This window comes from Desmodus rotundus, chromosome X, assembly GCF_022682495.2.
Source record: "Desmodus rotundus isolate HL8 chromosome X, HLdesRot8A.1, whole genome shotgun sequence".
Classification (NCBI taxonomy): Eukaryota; Metazoa; Chordata; class Mammalia; order Chiroptera; family Phyllostomidae; genus Desmodus; species Desmodus rotundus.
Window position 1 is genome coordinate 79,981,399 of NC_071400.1, and position 17,231 is coordinate 79,998,629.

Consider the following 17,231-nt stretch of genomic DNA (forward strand, 5'->3'; position numbering starts at 1 on the left):
ACCCACCCACACCCCTCCCTCTGGTAATCATCATTCTGTGTGTGTCTCTGTGTTTTTGCTTGTTTTTCTTATTTTTTTTTGTTGTTGCTTTCATTTGTGGTTTTTTCATGTATTTTTTCTTTAGATTTAGCTGTTCTCTTTTAGCTTATTCTCCAATATGTGTTATCTTTTGATTATTTAAAAACCAAAAAGAGTAAGGAAAAAGCATCATTTGTGAAGAGGGATTAAAAATGTCCTTCATTTGTGATATGTTCCTTTAAATTTAAGAAATCATAAATGTGCAGGCTGTCCCTCTAGGCAGTTAGAACAAAACACGAATGTTACTGCATTAACTTATTTTTCTTGTGAATTTTTACTTTTTCTTTTCATGAATCATTAGCAACTCAGCTCAAAAGAAGCAGGGAATGGGCAAAGAAAAATAGCAGTGAACCCAAAAATAAATTGTCTGCAGGTAAATGACCCAGTGCACAACTCTGAAACCTGTTACAATAAACTAGTGGGTGTGGATTGCCCCCCCCCCCAAAAAAAAAGGTTTTGGGGCATTTTGTGATGTTATATAGCACCAAAAAGAGAAATAATAGAGTTTAGAGTTGCTACATTTCCTGCAAATATATGTAAGAGAAATTCCCTCATTGTCAAAATTCTATGATGTGTCCATAATGACTATAACTTCTATCAGTAATCTGAAGATAAGGGCAATTTTTGCCATTTATAAATTATATCTATTAAATAAAAGGTAAGGTATCTATCTGTTAAGTACACAGTACTCGTGGCTAATGGTAAATGTACTGCTTTCTTTAAGGTTATTATTATGTCTTTGACCAGAATTGCCAATCTCTATCACAAAAGGGCTCTTTACAATTTCAAGAAAGTCTGAAAGTTCACTTCTACAAAATTATATACATGTCTTTTCAGGTTAGTATTTTGAGCTTCTTTGAAATATTGGAAAATTGGGGAAAAGTGTATGATTTCATCTTTCTGACATATATGAGTGTGCTACCCAGCTGCTGTTTGTTCCCAGATAACACTTGAATTTACAGGTTCAACTCAAGCAATATCAAAGTGCTTACTGTGAACCTAGGATAGATGAATAAGTTGTCATGTATTAGGGAAAGTGTGATGATTAGTAAAATTCCGTTAAGCATTTGCAAAGAATAAATGCACTTAGTATGGCATTTTTATTCAGATTTAGCGACTAAGCAAACCCTTGAGACATAAAGCAATTCAACATTTACAAGGGAATTTTGGATGATTTCTTAAGAGGTTTCAAGCTTGAAAAGGATTGTTAGGCAAAATGAATTGCCTTTTTTAGTCAGGGCAGCCCAAAATATCGACAGAATTGGTGGTTATATGCATTGTATGATTTCAGAGATACATAAAAGACCCATTTGTAACAAGTACCTAGTCTACAATGACATTATTATTTATTTTTACAGAATTTGAATTTCCACCTTCAGACTCATTTCTTAGGTTTGAGAAGAGAAGGGTGATTATTTCATCTCTAGAAGAACACTTCCTAATACGTTGGCTGCTGTTACAAGGGAGTGTTATTATGTGTGGCTCAAGAATCATCCCCCATTAGTGGAAATAATTGGTCAGGTTAGTTGTTGGCACAGAGACAAGAACTAAGGGAAAGAATGTCACTTCAATTTGGAGGTAGACTATAAGAGTTCTCAGCCTGGAACTGTTAGAGAATATCAGTTGACCCTGGGCTAGTTTGAGGAACAAGAGAGACAGACGCTAGCCTGAAGGAGCATAGTGGTAGAGTCAGGAAGGAGAGAGAACATGATGATAAAAAAAATGATAAGCAGAAGCCAGGATGAATACATGGGAGGGAAAAGTCTTGCCTCTGGAACCCTGACCTGTCATCTCATGTAGAATAGCAGTTGATGTTACACTCACCACGTAAAACAAGGAAGATGTTTCCATTAATTAGGGCCTAATGTGATATAGCAAATGTGAAAGCCATTTCCGGGATGGCCAGTGTTGGAATTCCAGATGGGAAGGGAGTGTTACTTTCTCTTCCTGTGAGTAAGAAATATAGAAATAAGGGGAGAGAGTGATCAAATTTGCTTTGGACACAATTTGGGGAGAATCATAGGACAATCATCAAATTCTTTAAAAATGTAGCAATATCCCATATCAACCTAGAGTAATAGTTATTTTATATATTTTATTTTTACAATAATTATAGGGAAAGCCATTAAGGAAAGTCACTTCAGAGGAATAAGGGGAATTGGCAGAGAAATAGGATGATAAAAAGGTGATTGGCTAGAAGGAACAAAAAATGACGTGCCAGGATCTGTGAGTATTCATGCTTCATATTTCATGTCTTAAATGAATCTCAGGAATCAAAACAACATGCATCTTCTTTGTCTCATTGGTTTTGGGATAGTTTGATGATATTAAGAAACTAACTTTGAATTGGATAATATAGCCTCCTCATTTAAAATAGTGTTCTCATGGAATTGGTGAGATGTGCAGGTGGAAATTTAAAATAGATTTCCTATGTAAAGGGCCTTTCAAGTAAGGAAAGGGAGTCCATGTGATTTTAGACCTTAAGTATATGTTGCTCTCTGTTGCCATGTGTTTCTTTATATTCTTTTTGTCTACAGTGTAATATTATAAAAGTCACAAGTTTTTTTTTTAACTTTAAAACTAATCCTCTGAGTTCCAGACAAAGTATATCATGAGTCTTCAACAGATAACTATGTGATTAATGTATAAACACCAAATATTTACAGGGGAATTGAAGAATGTATATTCTAGCACTTAATTTGGACAAACCAGGAAGGAAGAATTTGCATAGAGGGAAGATGGTCAGACCCTTGAGTACAGCAGTGGTTATATGGGTACAGTGAAAGAATGTTTATTCATACAAATAACAATTGTGTAGCACTAAGTATATGACAGATACAAACAATTATGAGTAGGACCTGAAAGGTGAATATTCAAATGGAAGCGACTGTGGACCATATTCCTAAGACAAGGAATTAATTCCTTAAGGAGTTCTTGGGGCATGTAAACATTCTCAGATGAAGGAAAATGAATATAATTGGTTAGCATGCTCATCTTAAAGAGTGACTGAAGAATGTCTAAATAAAAAGGAAATGACAGTAAAAGGCTTAGAAATTTGGAGTGGGTAAACATGAGGATCATAGACCAGCCTTCTCATTAGTTTCTTATATATGTATATTGTATTATCTAAAACAGCCACTGAGTACATTGTACAGAGCAATGTACTAGCCATATTATAATAAACAATGTTAGAATTTAAAAAATTATTCAGGTAACCCAAAGGAAGGCAAGGAAAGAGAAACAGAGGAGCAGAATCAGAGAAAAGAAACAAACAAAAATAACACATTGGCAGGTTTAAGCCATAACACATTAATATTCAACTTAAATGTACTTGGTATAAATAAAATGATTACAATACCGATATTGAGAAATGAATAAAGGCGATCCACCAATATGCTATCTAGATGAACTCACACTCTAATGATATGGGTAAGTTGAAATAAAAGAATAGAAAAAGATATACTCATATATATAAATTAAAGGAATGGAGTGACTAAATTAACATCAGATGAAATAGACTTAAGAAAAAAGAAAATAAGAAATAGATATGAGGTTTTTATCATGACAAAAGGGGTCAGTTCACCAAAAAGAGATATCAATCTTAAATGTGTATGCACTAAACAAAAGAGCTGTAAAATACGTGAAGTAAAAACTGATAGAACTGGAAAGAGTAATAGACACATCAACTATTGTATTGCAGACTTCAAACCTCTTGCAGTAATTGACAGAACCACTACACAGCAAATTAATTACCAAGGATGTAGAAGAACTTTACAACACCATTAGCCAACAGGATCTCTTCAGCGTTTATAGAACACAAAACAACTGCAGAATACACAATCTTTTTAAGTACACATAAAACATATACCAAGATAGACCATATCCTGAGCTACATACACAAAAATAAAACCTGAATTTTTTAATTGAAATCATATACAATGTGTTCTCTCACAACAATGGAATCAAACTAGATGTCAACATCAGGAAGATAACAGGGAAATTTCAAAAACTTTGAAACCAATAATAGGCTTCTAAATAATACAGGATTGGAAAAAGAAGTCTCAAGAGAAGTTTTTAAAAATACATTGAACTGAATGTAAATGATCATACACAATTAACAATTTTCTATGATTCAGCTAAAGCTGTGCTGTAGTGGAAATTTATAGCATTAAATAGATACATCAGGAAAGAAAGTCTCAAATCGATAGTCTAAACTCCTACATCAAGTAACTAGACAAAAGAATAGCGACATAAACTCAAACCAAGCACAAGGAAGGAAATATGAAAGTAAGAGCAGAAGACAATGAAAATTATAACTAAAAATAGAGGAAGTCAATGAAATACAAATGATTCCCAGATGAATAAATCAATAAAACTAACAAGCCTCTTACAAGACTGACAAATAATAGAACACACAAATTATCAATATCAGAAATATCACTAAAGATGCTGAAATAGGATGGTGAGGCAATACTATGAAGAACTCTACACTCGGAGATTTGACAATTTATATGACATACACTCACTTCTAAAACAGTCTTGAGAAATAAGAATAAAATGGGAGGAATCAGTGTACCAGATTTGAAGATTTATTATAGAGTGACGTTAATCAAGATTGTTTGGTGTTTGTGGAAGGATAGAGTAAAGACCTGGAAAAAAAAAATCCCACACAAGTGCGGCCAAATGAATTCTGACAAAATTGTGAGAGCAGTTCAATGAAACAGGATAGACTTTTCAACGAATGGTGCCCGAGGTGTTGGCTATCCTAGGGCAGAAGGCAAGAAGAAAGGAAGGAAGCAAAGGAAGGAGAGAGAGAAGGAGGGTGGGAGGGAGAGAAGGAAAGGAGAGAAGAAGAGAAAGAAAGAAAAAAGAAAGAACCAAATTTCATATTTTGATACTTTATATTTAACAATTATTTCAAAATGAGCCACATATTTAAATGTAAAATACAAAACTAGAAAACTTTCAGAATAAAACATAGGAGAAAGTCTTTGGAACGCTGGGCTCATTCAAGAGTTCTTAATCATGCCATGAAAATATAATTTATACATTTAAAATATTGATAAATTTGACTTCATCACATATAAAACTTGCTGTGTAAAAGACTCAGTTATGAAGATGAAAACACAAACTTGAGTTGGAATAAATATACTCAAACCACATATCTGATTAAAAAATAAACAACTTTTTGCTAGAAATCTCTCAACAGGAAAAACAAACAATCCAATTTAAAAATGGGCAAAAGTCAGGAAGTGACATTTCACTGAAGAGGTATATGGATGGTAAAAAGCTCATGAAAAGATGTTCAACATCACTAACAGGGAAATGCAGAATCAGACTTCAGTGGGATATCACTACACACTTATCAGAAGAGCAAATTTTCTTTTAATGACAGTACCAAATGCTGGCAGAGGATGCAGAGAAACGGTATCTCTCATACATTGCTGGTGGAAATATAAAGGGATATAACCACTTTGGAAAATACTTCTTTAAAAAGAAAAATAAATGCAAATACTCCATAATCCAGCAATTGCAATTTTGGGCAGGTAACTCAGAGAAATGGACTTACATGTCCACGGAAAAATACTGTATGTGATTGTCAATGGCAGCTTCTTTGTAATAGCCCCAAACTGAACACAACCAGAATGTGCTACAGTAGATGAACTGTTCATGTACATGAATACCACAGAGTACTACTGAGTGATAAAAATTAATAAACTGTTGATAAATACAACTTGGATGGATCTAGCTCACCATGCTAAGTGGAAGAAGAAAAAGCCAGTCTAAAACAATTGCACACTATGTGATTCCGTTTATATAACCCAGGGAAAGTTACAAACTCATGAAGATGGAAAACAATTGGCAGAGATTAGGGATTTTGTGGAGATGGAGTGGGGGTGGCTACAAAGGGATAGTGAGGAGAATATTCTCGTGATCATGAAAATTTGGTATCTGGATTGTAGAGGTGGTTACATAAAGCCACAATGTGTGATAAAATTCCCCTAAGTGTTACTTAGGGGAAACTGGGTAATGGGTACAGGGAACCTCTCAGAGTTCAGGGTGGCAACTTATTGTGAATTTATAATTATTTCAATGAAATGGTATATAATTCTTTTTTATGCATTGCAGGGTACTATTTGCTACATTTTCTTAAGAATTTTCACATCCACATATATTTGTGAGAGATATTGATGTGTAGTTTTTATTTTATTCTTGTCTTTTTCTATTTGGGGATGTCAGGGTAATATTAGCCTAATGAAATGAGTTGAGGAATTATCCCTGTTGTATTTTCTTGAAAAGAGTGTGTAAAATCGGTGTTAATTCTTTAAATATGTGATAGATTTCTCCAGTGAAACCCTCTGGGCCTAGAGATTCCTTTTCCTATAGTTTTTAATTATGCATTTGATTTCTTCAATGTCCACAGGACTATTCATGCTGTCTCTTTCATTTTGGCTGAGTTTTGGTAACTTCTGGTTTTCAAGCAATTGTTCCATTTCTGTGAAGTTCTAGAATTTATGCATTATGTTGTTCTTAGTGATCTCTTAGTATCATTTTAATGGCTTTAATATCTGTAGTGACATATGTTCCATTCCTATTTTTGGATGCTTTCTGGTTTCTCCCATTTTATCTTTGTTACTATTGCTAGACATTTATATATTTAATTGGTTTTGTCAAAGACTCCTCTTTTTGTTACATTGATTATTGACTGTGTCGTTTTCAGGTTTTAATTATTATTTATTTCTGCCCATATATTTAGTATTTCCTTCCTTTTCCTTTCTTTGGGTTTATATTGTCTTCATTTTCTAACTTCAGAAACAAGGAGAGAGGAGGCTCCGGCAATAAAAGGGTGGCAAGAGGGATTTCTGTGATGGAACTGTTGTGACTCTTGACTGTGGTGGTGGTCATATGACATACCCATGTGATACAATTTCCTTGAACAAAACACACACACAGAGGTAGGGGGAAAAGGAGATTAAGAGGGATGGGGCATGATGAATGCATGTAAAACTGGTAAAATCTGAATAACATCATCTTCAGATGTGTCAGTTTCCTGTCTGCTGCATTGTACTGTAGGTGTGGCTGGTATTACCGTTGGGGAAGGCTGGGTGAAGAGTGTGCAGGATCGTTTGTATAATTTCTTACAACTACACGGGTATCTACTATAATGTAAAACAGAAAGTTATAAAAAAGTGAAGGCAAGATGAAGATATTCTCAGTCATCCAAAAACTGAGATAATTATCACCAGTTGTGCTACATCAGCATAAAGTCTAAAGGGCATTCTGGAGGCTGAGGAAAAAATTATTGTAGATAAGAAAAAAACCAGACATGCAAGAATGAACATACTTCTCATATAATGGTAAAAATGGCTAAATATAATACAACTGAATGTTTAAAGCAACAATATTAACAATGCATGGTGTGGCATCTACCATATGTAGAAGTACAATAATTAATAATAGCAAAAAAAAAGGTGGAGTAAAGAAGGGAAAAAATAGGACAAAGAAAATAACAGGATGGTAGACTGCATGTTAAACATTGATTAAGTGACAAAAATTGTCATACCAGGGAAAAACACAGCCACATGTTCAGAAGAAAACCACTTTAATTATAATGACACAGATAGGTTGCAAGATGCATGCAACCATGAACCAAAAGAATTTTGATATTGGCTACATTAATATCAGACAAAGGAGACTTTCAGGCAAAAAGTGTTCTGAGAGAGAAAGGACATGTTATAATGTTAAAATGGGTCAGATCAAAAAGAATATATAGAAATATGAAATTCGGATGTACCTAATTACCTTCCAAATGAGCAAAGCAAAATGGATAACTACATGGAGAGGAAGAAATCAACAATCATATTGGATATTTAAATCCATCTCTTTCAGTAACTGGTACACTATGTTGATAAAGAGGCTGGGATACTGTAGCTCCAACAAGACTGGGAGCAAGGGAATGTGGGAAGTGGGGGGATAGGGTAATAATTTGGGTGAGAAAAAAATATATATCCATACCAGAAGGTCAGCAATCTTTGGCATTGTGCTGATTAAAGTTTTTAAAATTGTCTAGGTTGACAGTTAGGTATGTTTGATTTAACAATTAAGCTTTGTATATTTTCAGGAAAAATTAAATTTTACTATAAATTAGAAAAAAATGTATCTTGCTGGCAAAGCGTTCTTTAGCTCTTGTTCTATATTGACCCGCTCACTCTTCAACCAATTCTAACTTGCCTTCCCTGAAATCCTTCACATTCATCTCACTATGTTCTTTATGTTGCTAAACCCAGATCTTTTGAGTCATCGTTTTAGTGCATGTCCCAATGATATTGGACACAATTAACAATTTCTCCTTTCTTTTAACTCCCTGCACCCTTAACTTTCAGAATGCCATACTCTATTAGTTTTTCGTGTATTTTTCCCTTTGGGTATTCCTTCTCCATATCCTGATAGTCTCATTTGTTTTTTATCCAGTTATTAATTGTTAGTTTCTCAGGGTGCCCTCCTAGCCTGTTGTCTCTTTTCATGAGCTATTCCATTTCCAAGATTGTTCAAATGTATGGCTTCATTAACTATCAAATTCTGGGAAATCTAAAATGTTTATATATTCTTACATTCAGACCCTAATATCTGTGTCCTCCGTGATGTATTTGCATGAATGTCTCACAAAAAACTCAATGGAATAAAACTTAAAGGATCATCCACTTTCCAACCTTGCTATCCTATAAAATACTGCCACCATTCACTCAGCTGCTGAAGTTGAATATGTGGAAGTAAGTGTTTACTCCTCATACCAACCACCATGTTCTCCCTGTTAAATATTTTTGAAAGTTCACTTTCTAGCTAGCTCTCTATTCAAACTATATTTCCTAATATACTGAAATTACCTCTTAACTAGTATCCAGACTTCTAGAATTATCATTTGAATATATTCTTTTTAATCTATTCTTTGAGTACATTGAGGTTTATATATATTTGACATGCAATCTGGTCATGTAACTCATTTAGTTAATAGCTTTCAATGGCTTTCAATGTCCTTAGGAAAATTACAGAATCTTTAACATGGCTGATGAAGAAGCCCACGTGATCTAATCCCTGCCTGACTTCAGACCCTCTTCATGTTCATCATGTTTCACTCTCCCTTTTATTCACTGTACTTCATTCATCATGGACTTTCTAGTATTTGAATAATTTTCTGCCTTATTTCCTCTGCCTATAGTACTCTCTCCCTTTGGTCCTATGACACATATAATTACTATTTACCCTTTAGTCACACGTTTAAAGAGAATTTTCTCTGATAAGATTAGACCCTCAATAATATGTTTCTTAAAATGTTGCATTTATGCCTCTGGGTCTCATCACACTTGTTTTAAATCACAGTTTTGATTATGTTTTCAATATCAATCTTTGTCAAAAACCACTAACTCTAGGAGGATAGTAATGTTTCTGGCATCTAAAAATGTGTCTAGCATAGGTAATTAATTAATTTTTGAATAAAGTATTAAAACCAGTAATTGGATGCCAGGTGGTGATATAAGTACTATTAAAAAAAAAAGAGAGAGAAGCTAGGTAAAGAAATAGAGAGGGATTAAAGGCAGGGAAATGTTATTTTACAGAGACAAGATCAGAAGGGTCTTTCTGTTGTGACATTTGAGCAGAGGCCCAGATGAAGAGGAGTGAGCCTTGAAACATCTGTGGAAGGATGTAACTGATAAGAAATATTAGCTAATTAAAATGTCCCAAGGTACTCATTCAGAGCACCAAAAAGAAAAAGGAATATTTTTAAAAATGAAGATAGTCTAAGTGACCTTTGGGACAACATGAAGTGTAACATCATTTGCATAACAGGGGCACCAGAAAAAGAGAGGGGGGTGTTGATAACCTATTGGGGAAAATAATGGCTAAAATATTCCCTAGCCAAGTGAAGGAAAAAGATGTATAAGTCCAGAAAACACAAAGAGTCCCAAAAAAGATGAACCCTAAGAGGTTCATACCAAGAAACATCATAATTAATATGGCAAAAATTAAAGAAAAGAGAGATGGTTAAAAGCAGCAAGATAAAAACAATTAATTAACTACAAGGGAACTCCTATGAGACTGTCAGCTGATTTCTCTACAGAAACATTTCAGGCCAGAACGAATTGGCATGAAATATTTGAAATGATGAACAGCAAGGACCTACAACTAAGACTACTTTACCCAGCATGGCTATCATTTAAAATTGAAGGTGAAATAAAAAGCTTCCCAGACAAGAAAAAGCTAAAATATTTCATTACCACCAAACCAGTATTATGAGAAATGTTAAAGGGTGTTCTTTAAGAAGAAGAAGATAATGATGATGAAAAAGAACATACAAACATAAATGGAAAGAATAAAATGTCAATAAATACATACCTATTAGTAATCGCTATAAAGGTAAATGTCCCAATAAAAAGTCATAGGGTAGCTGAATGTATAAGAAAGCAAGACCCTTATATAAGCATTTACAAGAGACCCACCTCAGAACAAAAGACAACACAGAGACTAAAAGAGATGGAAATAGATATTTCATGGAAATGGAAAGGAAATAAAAGGTGTGATAGCAATATTATATCTGACAAAATAGACTTTAAAACAAAGGGTATAGGAAGAAACAAAGAAGGGCACTTTATATTGAAAAAGGGAACAATCCAATGAAAGGATATAACCTTTGTAAATTGTATGCAGCCAACACAGGAGCACCTAAATAAATAAAACAAATCGTGGTGGACATAGAGAGAGAGATTGACAATAATACAGTCATAGAAGGAGATTGTTACACCCTATTGACATCTATGAAGAGATCTTCCAGACAAGGAAATGGGGGCCTTAAGTGATACATTAGATCAGATGGATTTGTTTGATATCTTCAGAGCATTTTACTTCCAAGCAGCAAAATATACATTCTTTTCAAGTGCACATAGAGTATTTACTACCAGAGACCACATGTTAAGACATAAAACAAGTCTGAAAATTTTAAGAAGATTGAAATTATACCAAGCATCTTCTTTGATTATAATGGTATGTATGTATCTAGAAATCAATCACAAGAAAACAAAACTGAAAATTATATGAAGACATGGAGGATAAATAACATGTTACTAATGTGTGGGGGTAACAATGACCAAGGAAAAAAATCAAAAGATACCTTGAAAGAAAAGTAAGTGTGAACACAAAAACACAAAAATCTGTGGGACATAGTGACAGCAGTTCTGAGAAGGAAATTTATAGCCTTACAAGTGTACTTCAAAAAACAAGAAAAATTCCAAATAAACAATCCAACTTTACACTTAAAGGAACTAGAAAAAGAACAATAAACAAAGCCCAAAGCTAGTAGAAGAAAGGAAATAATAAACCTCAGAGCAGAAATAAAGGAAATGGAGTGTAAAACACAATACAAAATATCAATGAAACTTAAGAGGTGACTCTTTGAAAAGATAAAGAAGATTGACAAACTTCTAACCAGACTCATCAAGAAAAAAATGGGGAAAGAACCCAAATAAATAAAATCAGAAATGAAAGAGGAGAAGTAACAACCGATACCGCAGAATTGCAAAGGATTGTAAGAAAATACTACAAACAACTATATGCCAACAAATTGGACAATCTGTACTAAATAGATAAATTCCTAGATACATACACTCTTCCAAAATTAAATCAATAAGAGTCAGAAAATCAGAAAAGACCAATTAAATCTTAATCAGGAAAAAGCAGAAAGCCTAAATAGACCAATTAAAAATGAAATTGCAGAAGTACTAAAAAAACTCCCAGCAAATGCCTTTGACCAGGTGGCTTCACAGGTAAATTTACCAAACATTCATAAAACTAACGCCTGTCTTCTCAAACTCTGACAAAAATTTCAAGAGGAGGCAAGACTCCTGACCTCATTTTATGAGGCCAACATCAACTGAATTACAAAACCAGATAAAGACAATATAAAGAAAGATAATTATAGGGCAATATCTATGATGCACACAGATGCTAATATGCTCAATGAAATATTAGCAAACTAGATCCAGCAATAAATTTAAAAGATCATACACCATGACCAAGTGGGATTCATTCAGGGATGCAAGGTTGGTACATTATACACATATCAATAAATGACATGATACACCACATGAACAAAATGAAGGATAAAAATCACATGACCATATCAATAGTTGCAGAAAAAGCACTTGATAAAATCCAGCACCATTTATGTTAAAAAATCTCTCAGCAAAGTGGAAATAGAGGGAACATACCTCAAGATAATAAAGGCCACGTATGACAAACCCACAGCCACCATCATACTCAACAGGCAAACACTAAAAATATTTTCCTCAAGATTGAGGACAAGACTGGTATGTCTGCTTTCACTACACTTACTCAACATAGTACTGGTAATACTAGCCACAGCAATCAGACAAGAAGAAACAGAAGGCATCCCAATTAGAAAGAAAGAAGTAAAAATGTCATTATTTGCTGATGACATCATGCTTGTATGTAGAGAACCACTGCTACTTGAACTGATAGATGATTTCAGTGAAGTATCAGAATACAAAATAAATATCTGGAAATCAGTTGCATTTTTATATGCCAATAATGAACTATCAGAAAAGGAAACTAAGAAAACAATCACATTTACAAAAAAATAAAATACCTAAGAATAAATTTAACTAAGGATGTAAAGGACCTGTACTCAGAAAATTGTAATACACTATAAAAAAGAAATTGAAGAAGATACAAAAAAGTGGAGCCTATACCGTGTTCATAGGTAAGAAGAATTAACATCATTAAAATTTCCATACTATCTAAAGAAATGTATGGATTTGATGCAGTTCCTACCAAGATACCAAGACATATTTCTCAGAGGTAGAACAAACATTTCAAAAATCTGTGGAGCCACTAAAGACCCCAAATAGTCACAACAATCTTGAAAAAGTAAGAGAACAAAGATGGAGGAATCATGTTCTGTGATATCAAACTATACTACAAGGCAATAGTCATGAAAACAGCAGGGTACTAGCATAAAAACAGACACACATTTCAATGTAACAGAATAGACCCCAGAAATAAACCTACACCTTTATGGTCAATTAATATTTGACAATGGAGGAAAGAACATAAAATGGGGTAAACACAGTCTTTTCAATAAATGGTATAGGGAAAAAGAGAAGCTAGACCACCTTCTTATAATATACACAGATATAAACTCAAAGTGGATTAAAGACTTAAATGTTATACTTGAAACCATAATAATCCTAGAAGAAAATATTGGATGATAAACTCACAATGTGAGATACAGATGCTGTAGTATAGGATTGTGCACCTGAAACCTGTATAATTTTATTAACAGTGTCATTCCAATAAATTGAATAAAAATTATAAAACTAAAATAGACAGTCCTTAAAATCTCGGACATTTCTTACAGCAATTTTTTTTTTTTCTGATATATCTCCTCAGGCAAGAGAACCAAAGGAAAATTAAACATATGGGACTACATCAAACCAAAAAGTTTCTGCACAGCAAAGGAAACAAAAAACAAAATGAAAAAACAACCTACTGAACGGGAGAACATATTTGTCAATGATACACATGATTACCATCCAATATTCATAAAGCACTTGTACAAGGCAACGCCAAAACAAAACAAACAATCCAATTAAAAATGGGCAAAAGACCTGACTAGACACTGCTTCAAAGAGGACACACAGATGGCCAATGGACAAATGAAAAGATGCTCCACATCACTCATCAGAGAAATGCCGTCAGAGGGTAGGGGGTTCGGAGAGCTGGGTGAAAAAGGTGAATGGATTATGCAAAAAATAAAACCTCATAGATACAGACAACATATGGGGACTAACAGAAGAAAGATCAATGGGGGAAAATAGAAGAGGGTAAAGACGGGACAAATGGTGATGGAAGGAGATGACTTGGGGTGGGGCACACACAATACAATATACATATGATGTATGATAGAATTGTATACCTGAAACGTATATAATTTTAACATTATTTAATCCTCACTCGAGGGCATGTTTTTACTGAAGAGAGAAAGAGAAACATTAATGTGAGAGAGAAACACCGATCAGTTGCCTTCTGTACCCACCCCAACAGGGGATCAAACCTGCAACCTAGATATGTGTCCTGACTGGGAACCAAACCCTAAACCTTGTGGTGTGTGGGAGGACACTCCAACCAACTGAGCCACCCAAACAGGGGAAAACTTATATAATGTTATCAACCAATATTACCCCAATAGATTCAATAAGTATTTTTTAAAAATAAAAATAAAGTGTCCCAGGGTGGGAATGAGCTTGGAATGTTTGGAGAGAAATAAGGCCCATCAGTGTGATTAGAGAAAAATAAAAAAAACTATAGGAGGTAGGTAGTATGGGAGAGGAGAGGAGAAAGTAGTATCAGGGGCATATCACCAGGTATGTTACAGGCTATGTTATAAGGGCTTTTGTTCTAAGGATGATGAGAAGGCAGCGGAGAGATCTGAGACAGTGCTGTGATTTGCTCTGTGTGTCTGTGGGAGTGTGTGGGTGTGAATGGGTGTATATGAGGAACATCTTAATATCTTTTGATCTAAACTGGGGTGAGTCACATAATGAAGCAAGACTTCCCGCCTTTTATTGATCCACGTATAACTTCACTGAGATAATCATTTTTAAAAGTTTAGTGATCTGGCTAATTTTTTTCACCACCTCAACAGTTTTCATATAGCATGCGAGAACATTTTATGCAGGGCTATGTGTTAATATTTTCAGTCTCATTGTCACATGAATTCAATTGACTCTTTACTCAATCATCTTTCCCTCGTAATGTTCACTGAGTTTGATATGATGCCGTTCGCTGTAAAATGAGGGTAACTTATAAAATCAAATCCTTTAATATGTTATTATTGCTTAACAAAGGAAGCTTTTTCCAAGGTGTCTGCAATGGGTGATTATATGGCAACAAGTAATATTGATCAATGTGTTCGATTTTATGAAGATGATCATTTTGTAACCAGCCTAATAGTTTCTGTATTTTACTGGCTTATATGCTCACAATAAATAAACAAAATTATAAGTTTTATAGGACAAAATTTTGGTGTGGAATTGGACAAAAATCAGTTTCCAGGCTATTCAGTGATAACATGAGAAGGTAAAAATAGCAGATGGTAACGAAAATTATTTTCTTGGGAGGCTCACATTTATTATATGCAGTTGATAAATTTATTTAGAGTATGCATTTGATATTATGAAGTTTTGTACATTATCTTTTTGAAAGGAGTGATAATGTGTTACTTTAATTTTTTAATTAACTTAATATGATTGGCCTAAACTCTGGTAAAAAGGAGTTTTTAAAAAGTGTTATTGAGATGTAAGTAGTATGTAATAGACTATACATATCTAAAATGTAAAACGTGGTATGTTTTGCTGTCTCTGTATTCATCCATCCACACATCCTCCATGAAATCATCACCACAGTTAAGATAGTGGACATACCCACCTCTCAAAAGTTTCCTCATGACTGTATCCCTCCTCCCCGTTTCTCATTCTACTTTCCCTAGGTAGCCATTATTTTGCTTACAGTCACCGAAGATGCATTTTTGGTGCATTTTGCATTTTCTAGATTTGTATGAGTGAAACCATGCAGTATGGTTTGGCTTCTTTCAATTAGCACAAGTATTTTGCACATTAGTCATGCTGTCGCATCTACAATAGTCCAGTCCTTCCCACAGCAAAGTGGCATTCTGTTATATAGGTACAGAACAGTTTGTTCAGCCATTCGGATAATGATAAACACATGCGTTGTTTCCAGTTTGGTGATATTACAAATATAATTCCTATGAATATTCATATATAAAGTTTTCTGATAGACATATGCTTTAATTTCTCTCAGGCTGGAAATGGGGTGTGGCTCTTACTATGTTTACCTTTTAAGAAACTGCCAGGCTGATTTTCAAAATGGTTTCAACCATTTTACATTTCAATTAGTAGTATATGTGAGTTCCAGTTCCTGATCTAAAAGTCTTTTTAAATCCCTTTGTATGTCACAGTTTTTATTTGTCATCATAATTTTGTATCTGTCCCGAGCTCTCACTAATAATACCCAACAGTCATTAAAAGTTTAACAAATGTCAGGCATTGTGCTAAGTATTTTATAATTATTCTTTTATTTAATCCTCACAGTAAGAACAGAAAAGAGCAATTATTATTTCTACTTTACAGAAAAGTAAACAGAGGATAAGTAAGTTACCCTGCAACGCATCAATGTTAAGCCATAGATCTGTGATATAAACTCAGGTTGTCAGTCTTGGGAGACAAAGATATTAATATGTATGAGGTCTGTCCAGTAGGTATCCAGCCATGTAAAATGAAAAATAGACACATTTACTGAAGAATATATGAGATACAAGAAACATTGTACATAGGACAATGACTCCTCCATCCCCTTCAAAGTGGGCACCTTAGGACCTCACACAGTTCTCCCATTTACCATCAGCTGGCCTGTCGTATTTTTCTGAATCTCATCAATGGTCTGAAATCTCTTCCCTTTCAAAGGTGATTTTAGTTTTGGGAAAATCCAGAAGTTACAGGGCACCAAATCTTGGCTGTAGGGGAGCTGAGTCACCTTGGTGATTTGATGTTTCTCCAAAAAACTCTCTATGAGACGTGATGCATGAGCAGGTGCATTGTTGTCATGAAGCTGCCAATCACCAGTGGTCCATAGCTGCAGTCTTCTGAATCATCCAAATAGATTCAATGGAGGAATGTTCAAACTTAATGCAAAATTTGATGCAGAGTTGTTGCTTTACTCAGTCACTTTGAATGCAATGGCCACACAGTACACATGCTCACTCGATGGTGTCTACCACCCCCACTGACTAGTACAGTGAAGCCATCATTGTTCATGCATGTGCGACTGCCATAGTACATCATCTCTATATTGTATTGTGTGTTCACCACCCCAAGTCAGGTCTCCTCCCCACTTATCTTCCCTTTACCCTCTTCTATTCCCACATCCCCCTTCCCCTGTGGTAATCGCCATACTGTTGTCTGTCTAGGAGAGGTTTTGGGAGGCTTATTCCCTTCACAGTTTTACCTTGCCCCCAACCCCCCTCCCCTCTGAGAGCCGTCAGTCTGTTCTCTGTATCTGTGAGT